Below are 25,421 nucleotides of genomic sequence, written 5' to 3'. Positions count from 1 at the left end.
ACAGCATCCAGCAGCTGCAGAGCATTGGCTACTTTTAGAACTTGAGATCAGAGACACTGACACATTATCTGGACCAGAGGGAGCATAACCAAAGAGAGGATGGAGGGATGGTGGACAAAAGTTCCATTCACTTCACTTTTTTTTTTTTTGTGGTACGTGGGCCTCTCGCTGTTGTGGCCTCTCCCGTTGCGGAGCACAGGCTCCGGACGCGCAGGCTCAGCGGCCATGGCTCACGTGCTCAGTTGCTCCGCGGCATGTGGGATCTTCCCGGACCAGGGCACGAACCCGCGTCCTCTGCATCGGCAGGCGGACTCTCAACCACTGCGCCACCAGGGAAGCCCTGACATCTTGTTTATAGGAAGTTTTGTTCACAACACTGAAATTGTCATTCAGCCCAAGATCAACTCAACGTGCCAATGAAAATATTTATATATATACTCCGCTGTTGTGGTCTTAATCATATTAATTTACATTTAAATAGTATTTTGGGGCTTCCCTGGTGGCGCAGTGGTTGAGAGTCCGGCTGCCGATGAAGGGGACACGGGTTCGTGCCCCGGTCCGGGAGGACCCCACATGCCATGGAGTGGCTGGGCCCGTGAGCCTTGGCCACTGGGCCTGCGCGTCCGGAGCCTGTGTTCCGCAATGGGAGCGGCCACAACAGTGAGAGGCCCACATACCGCAAAAAAAAAATAGTATTTTGAAATGTACAAAATGCTTATATATTTTTTTCTTTTGTTCATCAAGTATTTGTTCAGTATCTACACCACTGTTCTATGCCTTATGGTAGACATTAGGGGTGCAAAGATGAGTATGGCCCCATCCCTCCTCGTTTTCTTATTTTGATACTCATAATGACCCCAAGAGTTTGCTAGGGCGAAGATTATTTTTATCCCCACTTTATAGAAAAGAGATTGAGGCTCAGAGAGGCCCTTGCACTGTCACAAAAAAAGGTTAAAGCCAGAATTTAAACGCAGATTTTCTGTCTCTAAAGACCATTTTTTTTTTCCATGTCATAAACAAAATACTAAGAGGTGAGCACTTAAAGCAAATGAAAATGTATGCAAATCACAATGGGATGAAAATGCCAAAGACCCAGTTTCAAAGAATCTTACAGGGACCTAGTTTTTGGAGAACTCATATCAAGTCTCTTGTGTTTAAGGGTCAGAAACTAAACATGCATTAATTTAGGCAAAGGATGCCATTTATGGGTTTATACCTGATGTGGCTTATGTACTAGTACAAGGGAAAAACAGGGTGCATCTTCCCTCAGGACTGAATGGAACCAAGAAGTCTAATGCCTTTGGAAGCATATCAACTTCACTCTCTTTTATTATATATTGACTTCTTCCTAGGAGACATGGCCACCGAAGTGTCTTCTTGCTAAAAAGAAGACTAACTGTTCTTTCCTGGCTATAGTTTGAAAAAAAAGATTCTAGAGAAAGATTGTGATTGACACTGCTCAGGTGAGATGCCTTCTCATGAACAATCAACTGATTAGGGGAGTGAAATCATGGGAAGATATAGTAGCTTCTCCTAGGAGTTCAAGTTTGGAGTGGAAGGAGGTGTGGTTCCCGTGATCAGACTCTGAATAGATGTCTACTCTGGACATCCTAAACTTAATCCACAAAGTTGTTTTTTTTCCAGAACTATCCTATTCAATTTTGGGAAATGAAATATTTGCTGAACTCCATCACAATGTTGTGCTGTGTTTAAAGGGGTCAGCACAATGTCAAAAGTGATGAGCAGGAAAACTTCAGGTAGAAAAGTTGAGTCCTCATTACTTTTAGCCAGTCCAGGAAGTGAAGAAGGAAGGAGGAATCTGGAGATGGTCCAGAGCAGTGAAAGGAAACTAGTGAAGGATGGGGAGATAGTGACTAACAAGGGCTAAGCAAGGGCTTCCCTGGTGGTGCAGTGGTTAAGAATCCGTCTGCCAATGCAGGGTACACAGGTTCAAGCCCTGGTCTGGGAAGATGCCTATGTGCCATGGAGCAACTAAGCCCATGCTCCACAACTACTGAGCCGGTGCTCTAGAGCCTGCGAGCCACAACTACTGAAGCCCGTGTGCCTAGAGCCCGCGCTCCACAACAAGAGAATCCAATGCAATGAGAAGCCCATGCACTGCAACAAAGAGTAGCCCCCATTCGCTGCAACTAGAGAAAGCCTGCGTGCAGCAAAGGCCCAAAGCAGCCATAAATAAATAAATTAATTAAATAAGTTAAAAAAAAAAAAAAAGAAAGAGGAAGGTCTAATTGTTCCTGGCAGCCATTCTATAAACATGAGGGAACTGGATTTAGGATGATGTTCACATAATCTAGAACAGACAAAAGGGAAGAAAAACAGTCAATAATAAATGATTGAATTGTTGAATCAATCTGTTGAAATCTGATCTACCTTTGGGCTTCCTTTTAGGTTAGACATATCAATTACCTATTGCTGTGTAACAAACCTTCCCCAAACTTAGTGACTTAAAACAACATGTTATCATTATTTAGTTCACGAATCTGCAATGTCAGCTGGGCTCAGTGGGGAAGGCTTGTCTCTGCTCTATGAGGCATCAGCTGGAGCAGCTCAACTAGGGGCTGGAGAATCCACTTCTAGATGACTCACCACATAGCTGGAGAGTTGGTGCCGGCTCAGTCAATGTGAGAGTCATGGCCCTTGTCATGTGGACCTCTCCACAAACTGCTTGGGCTTCCTCAAATCATGGTGGCTGGATTCCAAGAGTAAGCGAAGAGAGAGAACCAAGCAGAAATTGTATTGCTTTTATGACCTAGCCTTGGATGGCATATTCTGTTATGTCCACATTCTGTCATCTCCACAGTAGTCTCTTGGTCAGTCAGTCACTATGGTTACCCTAGACACAGGGGAGAGGACATAGATCCCAACCTTGATGAGAGGAATTTCGAAGAATTACGAGCATGATTCAAGCCACCACGCCAGCTAATACGTTTCCTTATGTTTATGACTATTCAAGTTGGGTTTTCTGTTATTAATGGCAGAAAACCTTATTGATAGAATTAGTGTCATCTCAGCTGTGGACAGCAGAATGTCTTATATTAACCACTCTCAATCACAATACCGATTGTAATATGTTTACTAATAATTAGTTACTAGTAATTTAATACTTAGGTTTGGAAACTAATTTTTTTTTGCAAAGCAGAGCAGAATCAGGCTTACCACTATAATAGTGTAAGAGTCATTTATTTTAATTCTAGTAGACTTCTCTGAATGGGTGATAAGAGGATGGCATCAGAGCCAGGGTATAGTTCATGGGAGCATTACTCCAGGTTGAGAGCTATTGGCCTAGATGCCTCTTTGAGGCATCTCCTTCTAAGATTTGGAAGGAGACTTGGAGTTTGTGTACTAAAGGGTCAAATTCATTTCCTTCTCTGCATATGCTGTAGCTAAGCCAGTGAGGTTAAAGACTTGGGATCACATTTGATATTCTCTTTCTAATTCCGATGATCTTTTTGTGGGCAAAGGAAGGAATAAAGGAATTCTTCTTGATCATCTGCATTGTTCTACCCCACAATGAACTCTAATAAAACAAATCATTTTTAAGTGTCCACTGTGTTCTTAGCACTCTGCTAGGCGTTGCAGATATAATGATGATAAGACGTGGTTCTCTAGAAACCTAGAAAATAAATAGAAGGCAATTGCAGAGCATCAGGAGGCTATTTAAAATTAAGGGCTAAACCTGGAGCTCAGAGACCTGGTAAGCGCTGAGGGGTGTTGGGTTGTTTCAGGTCCTGACCTTTCTGAGGTCCACTTGTTCAGATCCTGAGGTCCTATATGTTTCCATTGTTCCCTTACCAGGATAGGGCTGGGACTAGGATCCCATCCACTTTCAGTTGAATGAATTTGAGTGGGTTTCTATTACTTATAACCATCAGAGCTTTGTCTAGAACAAGTCAAGTATTTATAGATGAGGTGGTAATTTCCATGGGCCTTGAGGAATGGTTTGGGTTTATGTGAAAACAGCTACGCCTGGGCTTCACAGTTTACCAATCAAGCCTGTGATTTCATAAAATAAGCTTGACTTTTAGCATCACACACAACCTTGGGTTTAATCCTGGCTCCTTGATCACTTCTTTGTGATCTTGGAAAGGTTACTTATCTGTAAAGTTTAGATATCTTCTCTGCAGGGTTTTTGCAAGAATTTTAAGAAGTGTATGTATATGAACCGTTAACACAGTGCTTGGCACATGATAAATCAATGAAGAATGGCAGCTATTATCATTCCAAACATATTTGGATGGGAGATGAGAAGTAATTTTCAACCTTGTTTCCAGTAACGTAAAGTGGTTTTGATTGAGTCATTTTGTATTTCTTGACATTTTTAAAGTGACTTTCTATGTTTAGGGGGGTGTGAGCCTGTGTGCACATGTGTTTGTTTGGCGAGGGCACTGTTTATCTCCTGTTTCCCCCTTTCCTTTTGAAGTTGTAGTCACTCTGATTTTGGACTAGTTATTGTTATTAATCAGACAGGCAGTATGTGATGAACAGGGGCGATGGGTTGGTCAGACTGCCAAGCAAGTTCATGTTTTGCAGGAAACTCCAAGCTGTTTCCTGAGGGGATGTTTTTCAGGAATGGAAGGGTATGCTTCACTGGCCTTCACAGACCCTGTCCTGTCCCCTGAGTGCTGTCACCTCGCGGAGTGATAGGATAGCTCTTTAAAAGCCAGTGCACGGAGATGCTGTCCAGCTGTGCTGGAAGTGCGCTTGCATTGTTGTTGTTGTTTCTCCTTCTGGTAAATGAAACCCACATCAAGTAGGAAATGGATTGCTGACCTCCCACATTTCCTCAAAAAATATCCCAACATTTTCAGTCCCATCATAAACTAGCAGGGTGGGAGAGGCTAGTGAAAGGCAGGGAGTAGTGGGGGAGGAAGGAATGTCTGAAAAAAATGGGATTGTAAAGTGTTTTGAGACCCCCCACACACACATTACTAATTCGTATAAAGACTAATGCATATTTCAAACTAACAGATTAAGAAGCAATTATTGTAAAAATATGGTTCCTCTGCCAACTGTGTTTATTCATGAAGTCTCCTTATGGACTTGGAGCGGATTTAAAGAGAGGGGAAGAAAGTCTTGGCATTCTAAGCTGCCTGGGGATTTTGCTGAGTGTATGAGTTTTCCTAAAACTCTGATGAAAGCAAAATTCACAAATGATAGGTTTCCAATTTTATTTCAAATAATGATTTTCAGTTGCATTTGTAAACACCATTAATATTCAGAAGTAGCCTTCTGAAGAGTTAAAAATCTTTTCTCTCCTCTGCTGTGGCAAATATTTAGATTTTACATCTAACCAGAAGAACAGAAAAAGTCAAACAGGATTTTACTGAGGCTGGGAAACTGAATCCTCTGACTTACCATTGGTCCAGTTGGTGACCCCAAGTGACTTGGGAGGGGAATCCTGGGCATACTGGTCTGGAACTCTGGGGCCACAGTGGGGTAAGAGCACCTCCTCCACCCCATCCCAGAAAATCATGGCTGGAGGGTAGGTCAGGCAATTATTGCTGTGTAATAAATAGTCCCCAGATGCCATAATATAAAATGACAATCATCTATTATTTCTCACCTGTCTGCTTGTTAGCTAGGGATTAGCTCCTCTAGTCTGGGCTTATCTGGGATGCTCTGTGTCCCTCAACCTCCTTGGACCAGGTGGCTGGCCCAGGCAAAATCTTCTCACAGCATTGGCAGAAGCACAAGAAGGCAAGCAGAAACATCTGAGGCCTCTTTAGGCCTAGGCTCAGAACTTGAACACTATTCAATCTCATTTTATTGGTCAAAGCAAGTGACATGGCTGAACTTATAATCAAGGGGTAGGGAAATATATTCCACTCCTTGAGTGGAAGGAACTTCAAAGTCATGGCAAAGAGTATGGATACAGTGAGGGCTGAAGCCAGTACTGTAATCTGCTACAGAGAAGAAGGCCTGTGTTTCTGACTGTACGCTTGGTGAGTGGAATCACACAGCTTATCTGCAACTGTGACAGACCACTCTGTTCTGTGGTATTGATGATGGCGATCATAACTTGATGCTATGAATCAATCAATATTCCTCCTAACTCTTCTAATTTTGGTTCCATATCCCTCCCCAGACAACCTTCTGATTATCATCTAGCCTCCTGTATGGCTGTTTCTGCAGGGTGTAGTATTTTCACCTTTAGATACAAATGTCTGAGACCTAGAATAATTCTATTTCTTATGTTATTTTAATAGACAGGCCCTATTAATATTAATAGGCCCTATTGTCTAGTTCACCCTCTAGTGAGCCTGGCTGAGTCTTCTTCTTTAACAGAGTTTAACTTAGTAAGCTGCAGGGGAAGAGAAACAAGTTTCTGAGCTTGAAAAGCTGAAAGTCAGTTTCCATGCTATGATAAATTCACACTGTGTAACCAGTGGGCAAGTAACCACCTTTTTGGGGGGCCCTCTACCATGGTGTAATTTTTTGCTCAGATTTCCGTAGTTCCTACATATAACCGCAGCACTTTGCCTTAGTAATGGAAGGAAAGAAAGGTCCAATTCGCATAATCCTCCTGTTGGGCAGCCAAGCACATGCATGGTGAACCAGAGGGCTTCAATCAGGGGAGCACACCACTAGATATTATTGATATAGGAATAAGATCTCACAGAATTATGGGAGAAACTGGGAAGTAAAGGAGAAAAAAGGAAAAAAACTCATCCCGCCACAGATAGCCCCTGGTTTATTCAACTATGTGTCCTGTAGATTAATATACAGTCTCCTTGGTAAGATATTCAAGAGCCTTCAGAGCCTATCTTTGTATTCCTATCTTCCATCACTCCTTAGTACATACTCTGAGTAACACTGAACTTCCTGAGGCTCACAGGGAAACCCTTCAGAGCGCATGAAAGTGACTGACAAGGGCTGATAAAGATGATGATGATGTGATGGTGATGCCATGCTTGTTTTCCTGTCAAGATGTCAGCATTTGGATCAGGTGGCCATCAGAGAGAGAGAAAAGAGCTGTGTATCCGTAAGGATTTTTTGTTATCCATTTGGGACAAACTTAAAGTCTCTATGACCTTAATACTTTCTCTGATCAATTTTCGTGTTTCATGTTTCCCATGCAATGCCTAGAGCAGAAGAAGATGTTTTCTAGCGTTTTGTGTAATCTCTATGTCATCACTTACGGCAATGTTAATCAAGGTAAGTAAAGCTAGCTGTTGGGGGAAAAATGCCCCAGTATTAGTAGTTTACACAAAAAAGTGTGGTTTTCACTCACAACACAATCCAATCAAGATTAGTGGGTGGTGGGTGGAGTCAATCAGAAACCAGGACGTCTTCCATCTGGTTGCATTCTTAGCTTTAGCAATGGTTCACAGTGGTTTAGCAATGGTCCAAGGTGGTCAAGGGATGGGAAGAGGGAGAGAGACTCCAAGTTTTTCATTGCATAGGGCCAGGAGTGAAACTCTACTCATGCTCACATTCCACTCATGAGAACCGGTCACACAGCTTTACCTAGATACACGGGGGAGGGACAGTGTAGTTTAGCTTCGAGGCCAGAAGAAGGAATTAAGATTTGGTGGGCATCCATGACTCTGTTGAAATGTCTCTTTCTCTCTGAGCAAGTGCTTGATATACTACAGGCACTCAAAAATTTTGTTGAACAAGTGAATAAATGAATGAATGAATGACTATGTATAGGCTTCTGCTGTTCTGTTTTTCTAAGGCAGAAAATGAGAAGGCAATCATTTGGAGGGAAGCCGAAATCCGTATGCCACACCCACTGTGTTCATATGACCATATATATTTGTAAAATTATTTCACAAGCACTCTAGGAATTCGTATTCTTTTTTTTTTTTTGGCGCTGCACAGGCCTCTCACTGTTGTGGCTTCTCCCGTTGCGGAGCACAGGCTCCGGACGCGCAGGCTCAGCGGCTATGGCTCACGGGCCCAGCCGCTCCGCGGCATGTAAGATCTTCCCGGACCGGGGCACGAACCCGTGTCCCCTGCATCGGCAGGCGGACCCTCAACCACTGCGCCACCAGGGAAGCCCGAATTCGTATTCTTTTAAAGATTTGTTTTTCGTTCATTCAACAAATATTTGAGTGCTGCTACATGTCAGGGGCTATCGTATGTGTTCAGAGAACAGGTGGAAGTCCTAATTCCTGTTTATTGGTAACTCACATGAAATGAGTTTAATAGAAAGAGGGAAAAAAAGCCAATAATCGCAGTTACTAAGTAAGTGCCATGATGGAGATATGGGTGGATTATGGCAGGAATGCTGAGGAAGGGCACCTCATTCACTTTCGGCTGGGTGTTGTGGAGTTTCATCTTCCAGAAGAGGTGATACTGCAGCTGAATGAACATGGACTTGCCAGTTGATACACATAAAATGGAGGTAAAGAGAACAGTAGTGCAAATTTGGCACCTTTGGGAATTGCAATTAATTCAGAAGGTCAAAAATGTGTGGTGGTGGGTAGTTGCACGGGAGGCTGGAGAGGTAGGGCTGGATAAGTCACAAAGCATTTACAAACTGTACTACATGAAGGAAGAATGAAAAGGGATTTAGGACAGGGATTAAGTGATTTGTCTCCATCAAATGAAATAATACACACAGCAAAATCTAAGCAGCAGTGTTACCCACATCAACCCAAATTTCTTTTTCTCCTTAGATCTGCCTCAAATAATGACATTAAACATTAAAAACACTAATGTTTAACATTAAAAAACAAACAATAAACAAACAAAAACCCACTCAGAACGTTGCAACAACCATCATTCTATGGGAAGAGGGAACACAAGGGCACAAAGAAAGGTGTACAACATCCTCCATTCGTATCAATGTAGCCTTGCCTCTGAAAGTGGAACAGGAAGGAGGGACGTTTCGAAGAAAACAAAGGAAGTGGTTTCATTGTTTTCAAAGAACTATATCTGTCAGCAGAGTAGATTCTTCTAAGAAGCCTTTTTATTTTTAAATATTTATTTATTTATTTATGGGCTCCTTTTTGTCTGGATCCTTTTTTTAATATAAATTTATTTATTTATTTTTGGCTGCGTTGGGTCTTCGTTGCTGCGCGCGTGCTTTCTCTGGTTGCCGCCCGCGGGGACTACTCTTCATCGCGGTGCCGGTGCCGCGGGCTTCTCATCGCGGTGGCTTCTCTTTGTTGCGGAGCACGGGCTCAACGTGCGCGCGCTTCAGTAGTTGTAGCTCACGGGCTTATTTGCTCCGTGGCATGCGGGATCTTCCTGGACCAGGGCTTGAACCCGTGTCCCCTGCATTGGCAGGCGGATTCTTAACCACTGCTCCACCAGGGAAGTCCAAGAAGCCTTTTTAGATGGAAGAAAATTAGGAACAATTTGGGAAGCTCTTGTTTGGGGACTTCTGCATCAGTGAGGAGGTTGTTAAGGCTGTTCAGTCAGGGAACCAAGCACCCAGTCCAGTTCAATAAGGACTATTGAGCGTTCATTCACTCTGTTCATCCAGCACATCCGAGTGACACTTTTGTGCCCTACACCGTGATGTCAGGTGCTGCAGGGAGTGAAAGGTAGGTAAAGGTCCTTGCCCTGGAGAAATAATACAGGAATCTAGAGGTTTCTAACCAAGGATGTGCTGTACTTAAGGGTCAAATGAGAGAGAGAGAGAGAAAGTATATATGTGTGTGTGTGTGTGTGTGTGTGTGTGTGTGTGTGTGTGTGTGTGTGTGTGTGTAACAGGGAAGAGCCAAATCGGACTACCTGTTGGAGCTGTTTCTTTTACTTTAACCTTTGCTTTCCGCTGCTTTTGTTCACTAAAAGGATACTGTCTATACATAATGGCCTGCCTAGGGGCAACATCCGGACCCTGTCCACCTGTGGATGGCTACAGGAAAGAAGAAATTAACACATCCCCTCCCCCAGGCTGGCCATTCCAGGGGATATTTGCAAAACTTATGGCCCTTTTACTTTACTTCCTCATCTCCTTCCCCTCTCTGTGCTTTAAAAGAAACTGGCATCCAAACCCCAGTAAGATGGTTATTTTGAGACTTTAGACTGCCATCTTCTCGGTCTGCGGGCTTTCCGAATAAAGTCGTATTCCTTGTCTCAACAGCTCATCTCTGATTTATTGGCCTGTCGTGTGGCGAACAGAGTGAGCTTGGACTCGGTAACATATATATATATATATATATATATATATATATATATATATCACAGAGTCATTTGACCCTTAAATAAGTACATTATCTACATACTTTATATAATATATATTTTTAAAGCCTTGGAGTCTTAAGTCCAGAGTCAATGTTGATTCTATACTTGGGTAACCACTGTTTGTTTGAGCCTCAATATTTTCAACTGTAAAATGAGGATAATAACAACTACATCACAGTTGTGAGGCTTAAATGAGATGACTCATGTGAAAGCTTTGTGTAAACAGTACAGAACTTTGCAAACATTTGTAATAGAGTGAAAAATTATTGAAGGTGAATATACTAGGACTTAAAGCAGTGTTTATCAAAGTGTGTTAGTTGAAACATTAAGGCCCCAGGATGGTAACTGGCATTTCTCAAGAAGAGAGTTGTGTGGTCTCGAGGAGAGGCAAAAACTTTACCCTCTTAGGGGTTCTGACTGGAACTGAGAATTAAATTGACATAGACAGATTAACAGCAGCAACGCATAAAGATTTTTTACATGTACATGGGAGCACCCACAAGTCAATGAAGACCAAAGAAGCAGAGCCGAACACATACTAAGTTGGACAAAGTAGTAAGTAGTGAAAATGGGACAAAACAAAGGGGCTTGGGCTAGGGCAGTTAATAGTGGAGAAGTGGCTATGAAGATAAGGGTTAGTTTAACAAAGTTTGTTTGTATAGATTTCCCTCATCCTTGACTCTCATCTCTGGTGATGAGACTGTTTCTTTCCTCAGGGTAGCGGGAGGACATCGTTCACTTGGGAGTTCCATCTCCTGCATTTGGGAAGAAAAAGGAAGATCAGAGGTCCTTCTTCCATCTGATTCTCAAGTGCCTTTAGCTGAAAATAATCTTTATGCCAAAGTGGCATATTTTGGGGTGGCATATTCTGTCACTCCTCAGGTCCAGTAAATTTGAGAAATTCAGGATGATACAAAGTAAAACATAGTTCTTAGGCCTTGAATGCCTTGTCAACTCAAGGAGTAATTATATTGTGCCTCTTTCCCCAGATTAATTTGTTCTCGGGATCTAGGCCTCCTCTCCACCCCACAACCATCCCAACCCCCACTCCAGCATCTAGGGCCTGGAGATTAACAGAACCCATTTTGGGAAAGACTACTCTCCAGGAAGAAAGTTATCACCTTCAATTTACAATCCAGCAGGCTCTCCAAAGCTTAGCCATTCATCAACAGATAGCCTAAGAATTCACTCAACAGTTTTCCAAGTACAGTGTTGAGATTTCCAGCAAGGAAGGCAAAAAAGGGCCAGTCAACTCCTTGCCAAGGGTGCCAGAGGGGATTCCAGCATAGAATGGGGGTGGGGCAGGTAGTGGATACCTTTGGGATTCCTTCCAACGTACCTGCTGCTAGCAAAGCAGTAGGAAATGTAAAGTCACAAAAGTGAAGAGTTGCGAGCTGATTCTCATAGACTTTATAATTAGGATGTAAACCCTAAAGACCAGTAACACAACTAAGAAAAGTTTCTCTGCTTCCAAGAAGTTTCTCTGCGTGCAGAAATATCTTCTGGCAAGAGAAACTGCTCCTTCCTTCCCTATTCAAGGAGGTTCATCAGGTCACTTGCTTTCCCACTATACCCCTATCTTTTATCTCCCGTATAATCCCGTATGATCGCTCAACACACTCCAAACTCTGCCTGGCTTCATTTTATTCCTTTCCAGAGGGCGCACCCGAGAATTGCGGCTGGGAGAGGCGAGGAGCCGAGGGCGCAGGCGCGCCTGGCGCTCAGGTACACTGACTGGCGGCCCTTCCCCGTCCCGCCCCTCGGTTTGCGCCTCCCGACGGGTGGGGCGGACCTGGGGAGGGCGGGGCAGATCTGGCGAGCGGACCTGGGGGGGCGGGGAGGGAAACCTGGAGAGGGGGCGGGGCCTCGGGGCGCGGCCACGCGAGGTGACCGAATCGCGGTTCCCGCGGGCGGCAACGCCAGAACGCCGACTGCCTCGAGCAGGTAACTGGCCGCCTCAACGTTGTGTGAGGCGGCGGCTCCTCGAGAGCGGCGCGTGGAGACCCCGGGGACACGACGCGGGAGAGAGCCGGGGTTGGGGGGCTCAGGTAGGGTCGCGGGTGCTTCCCCGGGCGAGCAGCGTGGCGCGGGCCTCGAGCGGCCGCTTGCCTGCCCTCCCGTTGGGACTCGTGGACGGCAGTAGCCTCGTCGCCCCCGGCCTCGCGGGGCCGAGTCTCCTCAGCGACGCCTGCTATCCGGAGGCCTGAGGGAGGTTTGGGGCCCCTCGACAGCCGCGATATCCGAGGCCGGGAGGGCAGGGACTCGCTCTGTGGGAGCACGGTGGGCTGCAGGTCCGCTGGGTTCACCGGTCCGCTCGTTGGGACCCCCGGGCCGGACGGAGGGGAGACCCCAGCCACGGCGGGGCCGGCCGCGCGCCGTGCTCCCCGCCCTGAGCGCGCGCTTGCGACCGCCGGACCCAGGTGGGCTCTGGCCTCTGGGTTAAGAGGAAAGCGAACGCATTTCCTTTGCCTGAAGAGTCTGATGAGAACCGGTTAGCGGATGGTTTTTATCTGTGAAGTTTCTGAAACTTTTTGAAGCGGCGAAGGGGTGGTAAACATCACTTTGTTTTGGTTTTTGCAAAACATGAATTCATCTACCCAGCTAGGTTTTTAGATTTGGTTTGTATGTATCTCCTCCAATTTCTTTTTCCTTCTTCTTCCTTTACTATGGTTTTCTTTAAATCAAGGAAGTACTGTGCATGAATCATGGGTATGTCGCACACAGGTGGACGTGTAGGTATAGGCAAGATAGATGCCAAGCCAAAAACATTGATTCCTTTAGAGTGCTTAAAATACAGCATGTAAAAGGATTGCTTTCGTATTTAAAATATACTGATTCTCACTCCAGGTAGGCAGTTATTAGAGGTGTTTCCCCTGATTGATACTGTTATAAATAGCCTGGAAATATTGAGTTAATAGCAGCACCACCGCCTACTTACCAATTTAATATTTCGATATGGAACTTTATCATGGCTAAAAATTGCTGTTTCTGGAAGGAGAGATTTATATTGCTTGCCTTTGAGAGCTGGGATTCGAGGAGATTTGGATTTTTATCATATATTTTGTATTTTATAGTTTTTGCTAATGACTTTGAGTGTCTTCATAACTGGAGGAAAAAGCCTTCATAAAAATTGGCTTTTTTTTTTAACCCTTGAAGAAGGAAAAATTTTAAGTTCCTCTTGTATTTTATTGGCTCCACTTGAGTTATAATTGTGTATTCACAAATAAAAACTAACAAATTGAGGTGCTAATTCAGGTTGAGAAAAAATGAGTTTGTCGTTCTTGTAGGGCCTCTGGCTGAGCTGCCTAGTTGGCAGTTAGATATGTTGATAGCGGGATTTTCTGAATGTTGGAACCACCCATGGATTTGTGATAGTTAATCTTGTGAGAGTGGAAGAAAACTTTCCAGTAAGTAGAGTAAGAAGAGAGGAACACCAAGGATGGAAAACACCAGGACTTAAGGGACGGGTAGAGACAGCCAAGGAGACCAAGGCGGAACAAACATTCAGGAAAGAAGGAAGCAAACTAACAGACAGTGGTGTCCTAGAAGCCGGGAGACGGAAGAGTTTTCATAAGGATAGAAATCTATTTTAGGGTCAGATGAGTCAGAGGAATCAGGAAGATTGGGGCTGATAAAGTGCCTATTGGTTTTGGTAGTTAGGAGTATGTCATTGAACTCAACAAACATAATCTAAGTAAAATGATAAGGATGGAAGCCAAATTTGAAGGGCTTTGAGGAGTAAATAGAGGATGAAGAAATAAAGATAGCGTAGAATCCTTATTTTGAGACACAAAGATTTGAAGGAGTGATAGGGTGGTAGAGTGATAGGGGAGTTTATAGTCAGATTGGAAAGAATATAAGGCCAATAGAATACTTTTATGTTAAAGCGCATCACCCAGCATGGAAGCTGACAGCAAGTTGCTGCGCATATTGACTAGAACTATAAGTGTTTAATCTCCCCAATTCAAATCATGAACACCATTTTAGTGGTATTTTGGTCCTTGGGGTTCAGGTGATTTTATCAGTGTCAAAGTCACACGTTAACAAACTGTTGGAGTGTATTTCTCCTGAGTTCCAGTACTTAGATACTTCCAGCCTACTTTTGTCATGTGATTTTTCTAATGTGTATCTCAATGACTCTTCTAAAAATCTTACGTAGGTATCACACATTTTGGCTAAATTAGAATCCATGAGGCATACATCAGTTAGGGCCTTTGCTTCAATTATTATTATGCATTTAAAAGAAAATGCTCTTAGATGAAAATTTCTTTACGAGTTTCACTCCAGTCTTCATTGAGAGTTTAATTTTTGTTGTTGTTGTTCAGGCAGTAGTTTTATGTGTATGTTCCTTAGGATATGAAAAGAATGGCTAAAAATGGAAAAGTAAACAAGTGTTGATAAGGATGTGGAACAACTAGAACTCCTGTACTCTGCTGGTAAAAGTGTAAATTGGTAGCAGTATGTACAAAAGTGAAACATACAAATAAATTATGCCCAGACTATACCTGAAAAAATTCTAGAAACTGCAAACTAAAGTAACAGAAAACAGATAAGTGGTTACCTGAGGGGGGAGGGAGTGGCAAGGGAAAGAAAAGGGGGATGGATTCAAAGGGGGTGTGATGAAACTTTTAGGGATGGTGGATGTATTCATTGGTATATTAGTTTTCTTGATTGTGAAGATGCTTTCACCACTGTATACATGTGTCTGACTCATGTAATTGTATATTTTAAATATGAGCAATTCACTGTAAGTCAGTACCTCAATAAAGCTGTAAAAAAAAAAAAGAGTAAGTAAAAATAGAGAGTAAAATATGAATTCCCTGGCGGTCCAGTGGTTAGGACTCCATGCTTCCACTACAAGGGGCATGGGTTCGATCCCTGGTCTGGGAACTAAGATGCTGCACGGCTGAGGCCAAAACCAAAACCAAACTAAAACAAAATACAGAGTAGAAGAAGACATACCATTTAAGTGTATTTATTTCTTTTAAATATTATAGTTATCTCAGGATGATGGGGTTATTGATAATTTTCTTCATATAGTTTTATATATTTTTCATATTTTCTACCATGACATGTATTTGCTTAATTTTTAATTTTTTTAAATTTATTTTTTTTAACTTTTTATTTTATATTGGAGTATAGTTGATTAACAATATTGTGATAGTTTCAGTGATTCAGTTATACATGTATCTATTCTTATTCAAATTCTTTTCCCATTTAGGTTGTTACTGTGTTTGCTTAATTTTTAAGTGAAAAATTCATATGTGCAGAATAGTACTTTTGACACATCTACAGATTTAGAGAATACAAGTAAAATAAATGCCCGGTACCTATATCATGCGTTAGAAATAATACATAATATTTTTGAAGCCCTAATTGTATCTTTCTCCCTGATTGTGTCTTTCTCTTTCCATGTTCCTTGATTTTCTGTAGAGTTTTACTACATACATAGGTATTCATAAGTAATGTAGTGTTTAGTTTTGTTTATTCCATGGCTTTTTGGGTGCACAAATTATATTTATGAGATTCATCTGTGTTGCTGTGTTATAGTTCATTTGCTTTTTTTGCTATTCTGTTATATGAATTTACAGCTGTTTATCCATCCTCCTGTTAATGGATATTTAGGGTGTTTTCAGTCTTCCTTTTTTAAATTTAATTTTACTTTTTGCTATTGAAAGCTGTTTTGTTATTACTGTCCAATCTGTGTTTCTGTGTCCATTTGCAAGAATTTCCTGTGTTTTTTTGCCTAGGAGTAGAGTTGTGGATCTTCAGTTTTGCTAGATAATGCTGAATTGCTTTGTAAAGTGGTTGTACCAGTTTATACTCTCACAAGCAGCGTATTAAGTGTTCACTTTGTTCACTTTCTCAACAACATTTGAGACACTTGTACATTTGTAATTATCTGAATTTTTTCCTTTTCAACAATCTGGTAGATGAGAAATGGTAGGGTTTAATTTACATTTCTTTAATTACTGATGATGTTGAACCTTTCATAGTCCCTATTCAGTGGGGTGGCTGTTTATGTTTTTTGCCCGTTCTTAATTTTTTTGTCTTTTTTGAAATTGATTTCTAGAATATATATATATAATTTTATTTATTTATTTCTGGGTGCTAATCCCTTGTCAATTATGCATGTGACAAATATCTTTTTCCCAGTAAGTAGCTTGTCTTTCACTTTCTTTACAGTGGTTTTTGATAGACCCATTCTGTAGTTTAATGTAGTTGAATATGTCAGCCTTTTCCTTATGGTTCGTCCTTTTGACATCTTGTTTAACAAATCTTTCCCTTCCCTGAGGTCATACAGATATAGTCTCTTCTAAAGATATAAAGATATAGTCTCTTCTATATATTTTCTTCTAAAAGCTTTAAAATGTTGCCTTTCATATTTGTGTCCTTAGTCCATATGAAATTGATTTTTGTGTGGTGTGAAGTGGGGATCCATTTTCATTTTTTTTTCCATATAGGTTGTCAGTTTTTCTCAGCATAGTTTATTGAATATTCTGTTTTTCCTCTCAGTAATCTCTAAGTATCATATGTCAAGTTTTCATACATATATTCATATGTTTCTGGGCTGTTCTTTCTTTGGTCTCTGTGTATCCTTGCTGCAGTCTTACTTTTACTTTAGTTGTAAAAGAGCCTCCATACCTAAGAGACAGGTCACCCACCCATGCTTCTTTTAAAACTCAAATTAAAGCTTAATTTTTTTCTAAAGTAAACTTTTCATCTTAGTATACAGGAGTATGTTAATCTAAGTCTTAAATATCTACTGTATTCATCCGAGGTCACAAGTACTTCTAAAGCGACTTTATTGTGGATTATATCAGGCTGTCTTTAGTTTTTGCAAATCCTGTCCTAACTCACTAGAGTTAACTTCAACTTGAAAAGTAAATATTGGATTTGCACTTTTGGAATATAGTTAAGACATTTGGAAAAACCTTGACACTGAATATAGCTGTATTTAAAAAAAGAATAGCTGTATTAAAAAATTTTTTTAAGGTACTTAGGATTTAATATGTCAAAATCTAAGAGAAAGATGAAAATCTGAGAGACCATAGGAGCCCTTAAGTCTTATTTGCTTTGAGGGTATTTGCTAAACTGAGGGAACTTGATTGGATTTGAATAAGAATTTGGTAGATTTGTAGGACCGGAGGTATAATTAGAAGTCAGCCCAGGGCTCATTCAAGGTTAGCTAACAAGAGACTTTCTGCCCATAATTCTGGGATCCCAAAGGTCTTTGATGTCGTGGAAAGGATGAAAACTCAACCTCCTTCAAGGATCTGCAAGGAAAATTGTCTTGAGGGCAAGTAAAGCAGAAGGGAAAAAAACCTGTCCTTGGGCAGTGGTAACTACCAGATCATGAGGGAAGTACACATCACCTTGGTGGTCTAAAAAAATTTCAAGATGAGAATTTTAAAAAATCTTTTTTTCTTTAGATAGAATTCATATGCCATAAAATTCACCCTTGAGAGTGTATAATTCAGTGGGTTTTCATATGTTCACAAAGTTGTACAACCATCAGCACTGTCTAATTCCAGAACATTTTTATTACCCCCAGAAAAAAATCTTATACCCATTAACAGTCATTCCCCATTTCCCCTTTTTCCCTCAACCCCTGGCAAACCCTAATCTACTTTTGTCTGTATGATTTGCTTATTTTGGGCATTTCATATGAATGAAATCATACAATATGTCTTTTGTGTCTTATTTCACTTGGCATAATCTTTTCAAGGATTATTCATGTTTACCATGAATCAGTACTTCATTCTTTTTGATGGCTGAATAATATTCCATTGTATGGTTAATACCACGTTTTGCTTTCCCATTCCTTAGTTGATGGTTATATCCACTTTTTGGCTATTACGAATAATGCTGCTCTGAACATTTGCATACAAGTTGTTTTTTTTTTGCATACAAGTTTTTGTATGGAAATGTATTTTTCATTTTCATAGAAAATATATTTTCATTCTCCATTTACCTACAAATGGAATCGCTGGGTCATATGGTAATTCTTTGTTTGTTTTGAGGAACTGCCAGACTGTTTTCCAAAGCAGCTACACCAGTTTTCATTCCTACCAGCAATGTATGAGGGTTCTAGTTTCTCCATCCTCATCAACATTTATTTTTGTCTGTCTTTTTGATTATAGCTATCCTACTGTGTGTGGAGTGGTATCTCATTGAGGTTTTGATTTGTATTTCCCTAATAACTGATGCTGTTGAGCACCTTTTCATGTCTTTATTGGCCAATTGTCTATTTTTTTGGGGGGGGGAATGTCTGTTTGCATCCTTTGCTCATTTTTAAATTGGGTTATATGTCAAGGCATGAATTTAAAATGATATAGTAAACAAATGCAAATATTCTCTGTAGTAGTACGCTTTCATCTTTGGCTTAAAAAAAGTCCTACCAGTAAAGGTTTGAGGTCAATGGATTATTTTTCAAAGATAACCAAGTGCACGTGGAAATAAGACAACCTGAACAAGAATCAGCAGAAACAATAGACATTTAGAAGAAAACTTGCAAAGGCTTATGTATTGTAATTACTAGTTATTATTAAAATAACCATGATGGGCTCTATTTAAGTAAGGAAAAGGCACGTTTGAAAATATATGCAGGGAGCAGGAGTCTGAAAAGTGACAGAGGTACAAAGCTGGTTGAAAAGAGGAACTGAATGTAATTTCTATTAATGAAAAATGCAGTAATAAAAACTCAAAACTCATTTGTTAAGTTTAACCACAGATAAGGCAGTTAGGCAAACCCCAAGAGAGAATGAATTAACTGGAATATAGATCAGAATAAATCATTCAGAATACAGCTCAAAGATACAGAAATGGAAAATATAAAAGAGATTAAGATACATGAAAATTAGAATGATCAGAATGAGAAGTTATAGTGAGAAAGTCTAGTAAGTGGAGTTCCTGAAAGAAAAGAAATAGAGAATGGGCAAAAGCAATATTTAAAGAGATAATGAATGAGAATTTTTTAATACTGGAAAATCTACCAGTACAGGTGGAAAGACACTAATCACAGATTGGTTATTCAGGTATACCACAATTTGTTTATTCACCTGTTGATGGACATTTGATAGTTTCTGGTTTTTGGCTTTTGCAAATAGAGTTGCTATGAACACTAATGCACCAGTCTTTGTATGGACATAAGATTTCTTTTTTCTTGAGTAAATACCTAGGAATGAAATGTCTGGATCATAGGGTAGGTGTATGTTTAACTTAAACTACCAAACTATTTTATATTCCCACCAGTTGAATATGAGAGTTCTACTTACTCTACATGCTTGTAAACACTTGGAATGGTCAGCCTTTGCAATTTCATCATTTCTAATAAGTGTGTAGTATTATCTCATTGTAGTTTTAATTTGCATTTCCTTAATGATTAATGGTTTTGAATATGTTTTTATGTACTTTATGTACTTTTTTTGCCACTTGGAGAAGTGTCTGTTCAAATCCTTTTTAAATTGTGTTATTTTTCTTTTTATTATTGAGTTGTAATAGTTTGTTTATATTCTGGATATAAGCCCCTTATTGGATGTATGATTTGCACATATTTTCTCCCATACTCTTACGTTGTCTTTTCACTTTTTTTTTTAATTAAAAAAATTTTTTTTAATTTATTTTTTGGCTGCGTTGGGTCTTGGTTGCTGCGCGCGGGCTTTCTCTAGTTTCGGCGAGAGGGGCCTACTGTTTGTTGCGGTGCACGGGCTTAGTTGCTCCACGGCATGTGGGATCTTCTCAGACCAGGGCTCGAATCCGTGTCCCTTGCATTGGCAGGCAGATTCTTAACCACTGCGCTACCAGGGAAGCCCGATGGTGTCTTTTGAAGCACAACATTTTTACTTTTGATTAAGTATAATATATCAACTTTTTCTTTTTTTTTTAATAAATTTATTTATTTTTGGCTGTTTTGGGTCTTCATTGCTGTGCACGGGCTTTCTCTAGTTGTAGCGAGCGGAGGATCCTCTTCGTTGTGGTGCACGGGCTTCTTGCGGTGGCTTCTCTTGTTGCGGAGCATGGGCTCTAGGCGCACGGGCTTCAGTAGTTGCAGCATGCGGGCTCAGTAGTTGTGGCTCGTGGGCTTAGTTAGTTGCTCCGCAGCATGTGGGATCTTCCCGGACCAGGGCTCAAACCTGTGTCCCCTGCATTGGCAGGCGGATTCTCAACCACTGCACCACCAGGGAAGCCCTCAAAATTTTCTGTCATTGCTTGTGCTTTTGGTGTCTTATCTAAGAAATCATTGCCAAGTTCAAGAAGAATTACTCCTATGTTTTCTTCTAGCAATTTTGTAGTTTTAGCTCTTACATATAGATTTGGATCAATTTTTACTTAGTTTTTGTGTACAGTGTGAGATAGTTGTTCAAATTCTTTTTTTTTTTGCATGTGGATATCAGTTGTCCCAGCACCCCTTGTTTGAAAAGACTATTCTTTTCCCTTTAAAGTTTTTTGGCACCTTTGTAAAAATCAACTGACTATACATGTAAGAATTTATTTCTGGGTTCTCAGTTTTATTGCATTGACCTATATGTCTGATACCAGTCTTGATTACTGTAGCTCTGTAGTAAATTTTCAGGTCAGGAAGTATGACTTGCAACTTTGTTCTTCTTTTTCAAGATGTTTTGGCTATTCTGTGTCTTTTGCATTTCCATGAGTTTTAGGATTACCTTTTTAGTTTCTGTAAAGGACCTGGAAGGGATTTTTATATGGATTGTGTTGAATCTGTAGACCAGTTTGGGGAGTATTGACATCTTAACAATATTATGTCTTACAATCCATGATTATGGAACATCTTTTCATTTATTGATGTTTCCTTTTTTTTTTTTTGAAGACTTTATTTTATTTTTTTAAATTTTCTTTATTTTTTTTGGCTCTGTTGGATCTTAGTTGCAGCACGTGGGATCTTCATTGAGGCATGCAGGATCTCTTTCATTGCAGTGTGTGGGCTCCTTGTTGCAGTGCGCGAGCTTCTCTCTAGTTGTTGTGTGTGGGTTTTCTCTCTCTAGTTGTGGCGCGTGGGTTCAGAGTACGTGGGCTCTGTAGTTTGCAGCACGTGGGCTCTCTAGTTGAGGTGTGTGAGTTCAGTAGTTGTGGTGTGTGGGCCCTTTGACATGTGGGATCGAACCCACATCACCTGCATTTGACTGGGGATCGAACCTGCATCTCCTGCATTGGAAGGTGGATTCTGGACCACTGGGGAAGTCCCTATTGATGTCTTCTTTAATATCTTTTAGTAATGTTTTGTAGTTTTCAGTGTACAAGTCTTGCATTTCTTTTGTTAAAGTATTCCTAGGTATGTTAGGGTTTTTTTTTTTTTTTTTGCCTGTTATTATGAATGGAATGGATTTCTTAAATTCATTTTTAGACTGTTCATTGTTAGTGTATAGAAACATAACTTGATCTTATATCCTGCTACTGTACTCAACTTGTGTATTACTTCTAGTAGGTTTTTAGTGTATTCCTTTGACTCTTTATTTACAATACCATGTTGATCTGTAAATAGAGTTTTACACCTTCATTTCCAATATGAATGCCTTTTATATCTTTCTAGCCTAGTTGCCCTGGCTAGAATATCTATTACAGTGTTGAACAGAAGTGGTGAGAGTGGATCCTTATCTTTTGCCTGAGTTGAAAGGGAAAGCATTCAGTCTTTTAGCAATTACTATGATGTTAGCAGTAGATTTTTCATAGATGCTCTTGATTATGTTGAGAATATTCTCTTCTATTCCTAGTTTGCTCAGCCTTTTAAAATCATGAATGAGTGTTGGATTTTCAAATCTTTTTTTGGTATCTATTGAGATGATCATGTAGTTTTTGTCCCTTATTCTACAATATAATGTATTATGTGAATTGATTGTCAGATGTTAAACCAATGTTGCAATCCTGGGATAAATCTCACTTGTTTATGATATATAATTCTTTTTATAATTTGCTGGATTCAGTTTGCTAGTATTTTGTTGAGGATTTTTGTGTCTATATTCATGAAGAGTATTCATCTTTTTACTTTTAACTTATTTGTGTTTTTATATTTAAAGTATGTTTAAGTAGCATATACTTGGGTCATGCTTTTTTTCATCCAATCTAACAATCTCTAACCTTTAATTGGCATACGTAGAGCATTCACACTTAGTGTGGTTATTGATATGGTGAGGTTTAAATCAATCTTGCTTTTTTTCTGTTCATCCCATCTGTTCTTTGTTTACCCTTTCTTCTTTTTATGCTTTTATATCAATTGAGTATTTTAGGGGTATGATTCCATTTGATCTCCTTTGTTGGCTTATTAATTGCACCTCTGTTTTCTTACTTTAGTGGTTACTATCGAGTTTATAGTACATATTTTTAACTTCCTACAGTCTGCCTTCAAATGGTGTTACATATACCACATCACATCTTCTACACGGACCTTACAATAGAATACTCTATTCTTCCCTGCTGGCCTTTGTGCTGTTGATGTCATGCATTTTACTTTTACATGTTATAAACCCCACATCACCATGTTATTATTTTTGTCTAAGCATCAATGATCTTTTATAATAAATCATACATATTTATCTGTGGTACTCTCAATTCTTTGTGTGTGGGTTTATATTTCATCTGGTATTATTCTTCTACCTGAAGGATGTCCTTGAACACTTCTTGTAGTATGGATCTGCTGGTGGTGCATTCATTCAATTTTTTATGTCCAAAAAACTTTTTGTCACTTCCTTTTTGGAAAGATTTTCTTTAGGTATCAAATTAGATGTTGATAGTTTTTTGTTTTTTCCTTTCAATACTTTAAAGATTTTTGCTCCACTGTTTCCTTACTTGTATTGTTCCTGATGATAACTATGTTCCTATGTATATGTCTTTTTTTTCCAGCTGCTTTTAAGATTTCCTCTTCATCACCAGTTTTGAGCCATGTTAATATGATGTGCCTTGGCATGGTTTTTTTCATACTTCTTGAGCTTAGTGTTTGTTGTTTCTTAGACCTGAGTTTTGTAGGTATCATATTTGGAAAATTTTAGTATTATTTTTTCTGCCTGTCCCCATCTTCATGAATTTCAATTACATGTATATTAGGCTGCTTGAAATTGTCCCATGGGTCACAGATGCTCTTTTCATTTTGTTTTTATTCTTTTTTTCTCTCTGTATTTCATTTTGGGTCTCTTATTACTGTACTTTATTGTTTCTTTTGCAATATCTAATCTGCTATTAATCCCATCCAGTGTATTTTCCATCTCAGACATTATAGTTTTCATCTTTAGAAGTTGGGTTTGCATCTTTTTTTGTATCTTCCATGTTTCTATTTAACTTTTTGAACATATAGAATCACTTATAACTATTTTGATGGCCTTAACTGTTCATTTCATTGCTGTGTTGGTTCCAGTAAGTTGATTTTTCTCCTCATAATTTTTTTCCCCTTCTTTGAATGTCTGGTAATTTTTTATTGGCTGCTACCAGACAATGTAAATTTTACCTTGCATGCTATATATTTTTAGATTTCTGCAATTATTTTTTGCTTTGGGACATAGTTTCTTAGAAATAGTTTGATCCTTTTGAGTCTTGATTTTAAGATTTGTTAGGTCAGACTAGTCTTTAGTTTAGGGCTATTTATTCCCCACCACTGAGGCAAGACTCTCTGAATCCTCTCCTCAGTATCCTGTGTGAGGTTTTTCCAGTTTTGTTGGTGGGGACAGGCATTATTACTGACCTTGGTGAGTGTTGTTATGGTCTTTTAAACTTTTCTGGTGGTCTTCCTCCAGTCTTGTGTAGTTTTTCTTGCATGCATTCTCTGATCAACACTGCTGAATACTTAAGTGGGACCCTCTACTGATGTCTGTGCTTCTCTCTGTGTACACATCTCTACTCTCCAGTAATCTGTACAAACCCTAACTCCCTTATTCTTATTTATATAAACTTGTTTCCTTTTCTGCATCCCTCTCCCATCTTCTCCAATTCATTTTGGATGACTCAAAGCTGTCAGCTTTGAAAACTTTACCCCCAGAAGTAGTAATCATTTTTAACCAGTCCTCTCACTTTCCCCTCATGATTAATGTTAAGTATTTGCAAGCTTACTGGGGTCAGAAATGTTGTTTGATGAGTATGTTAGGAGTTTTTATATAAGCTAGTTATTATACTTGTTTCCTTATCTATCAACTACATATTTGCTGAGTTCCTGCTAAATTCCCAGCATCATACAAGGTTCTGAGTTTTAAGTAGAAAGTGAGTACAACATTGTTTCTGAAAAGTTTTTGTTCTAGCAGGGGAGATAGAACAGGTGTCATGAAATGTCATGAAAAATGTAAAACTTCTTTTTTTTTAATTCACTAGAGTTTAAAGATGAGAGAAATTAGTATGATCCGGGTGGTCAGGGAATGCATACTCTAAACAGACTGAAAAGGGCCTTTGAAAAATTAAAAAAAAACCCCAGAAATCAGTTACAAGGTATAATGGAAGAAAAAGTACCATTTAGCCAAACAAATTTCATAGGCATACAATAAACAAGAAAAGTTCAAAATTTATGAGGAAAATTGTAAAAAAAAAAAAAAAAAAAAAAACTCCTAAAGATACAAACATAAACTTGACTTGAACAAATATTCTGAATAGGAAGACTCAACATCCTAAAGATATCAGGTTTTTTAAAAATAATTTATAAATGTAACATGATCCCAATAAAAATGTCATCAAATATTTTTCCTCCTAGGTCTGGACAGATTATAAAGTTTATTTGTAGGAACAGATAAGCAAGCATAGCTAGAAGAACTTTGAAATTGAAGAACAGTAAGGATGGGAGGCTAGCCCTGCTAGATAATGAAACATATTACAAGCCATAATAACTTTTAAAATGTGGCATTGGTTCAGGAATACAGATCAACTGAATAGAAGATATAAAACCAAAACCCAGTGGCAGGACTTTCCTGGTGGTGCAGTGATTAAGAATCCGCCTGCCAATGCAGGGTACAGGGGTTTGATCCCTGGTCCCAGAAGATCCCACATGCTGCGGAGCAACTAAGCCTGTGTGCCACAACTACTGAGCCCATGCGCCACAACTACTGCAGCTCACGCGCCTAGAGCCCGTGCCCCATAAGAGAAGCCACTGCAATGAGAAGTATGCACACCACAACGAAGAGTAGCCCCCAATTGCCGCAACTAGAGAAAGCCCGAGCACAGCAACGAAGATCCAACACAGCCAAAAATAAAATAAATGAATGAATGAATTAAAAACCAAAAACCAAAACCCAATGGCATGTAGAAATTTAGTCTATAATAAAAGCAGCATC

General features: G+C 39.8%; 1 protein-coding gene across 6 annotated transcripts in view; it reads left to right on the top strand.

The window, feature by feature from the left end:
- Nucleotides 1–9,206: 9,206 nt before the first annotated feature.
- TC2N (tandem C2 domains, nuclear) overlaps nt 9,207–25,421 on the top strand; it is a 48,766-nt gene continuing 32,551 nt past the window's right edge. For 2 of the 6 annotated variants that reach the window (XM_032623779.1, XM_032623784.1), the window contains exon 1: nt 12,079–12,209. The gene's annotated coding sequence lies outside the window, so the exon portion shown is untranslated. Of the gene's footprint in view, nt 9,519–11,731; nt 11,887–12,055; nt 12,210–25,421 lie in introns of those variants that run through there. The other 4 variants (XM_032623780.1, XM_032623782.1, XM_032623781.1 and 1 more) reach the window with 4 other exon arrangements.

The sequence above is a fragment of the Phocoena sinus genome, chromosome 2 (assembly GCF_008692025.1).
Source record: "Phocoena sinus isolate mPhoSin1 chromosome 2, mPhoSin1.pri, whole genome shotgun sequence".
Classification (NCBI taxonomy): Eukaryota; Metazoa; Chordata; class Mammalia; order Artiodactyla; family Phocoenidae; genus Phocoena; species Phocoena sinus.
The sequence above is the reverse complement of the archived record's forward strand: the minus strand, read 5'-3'. Positions and strand labels throughout refer to the sequence as shown.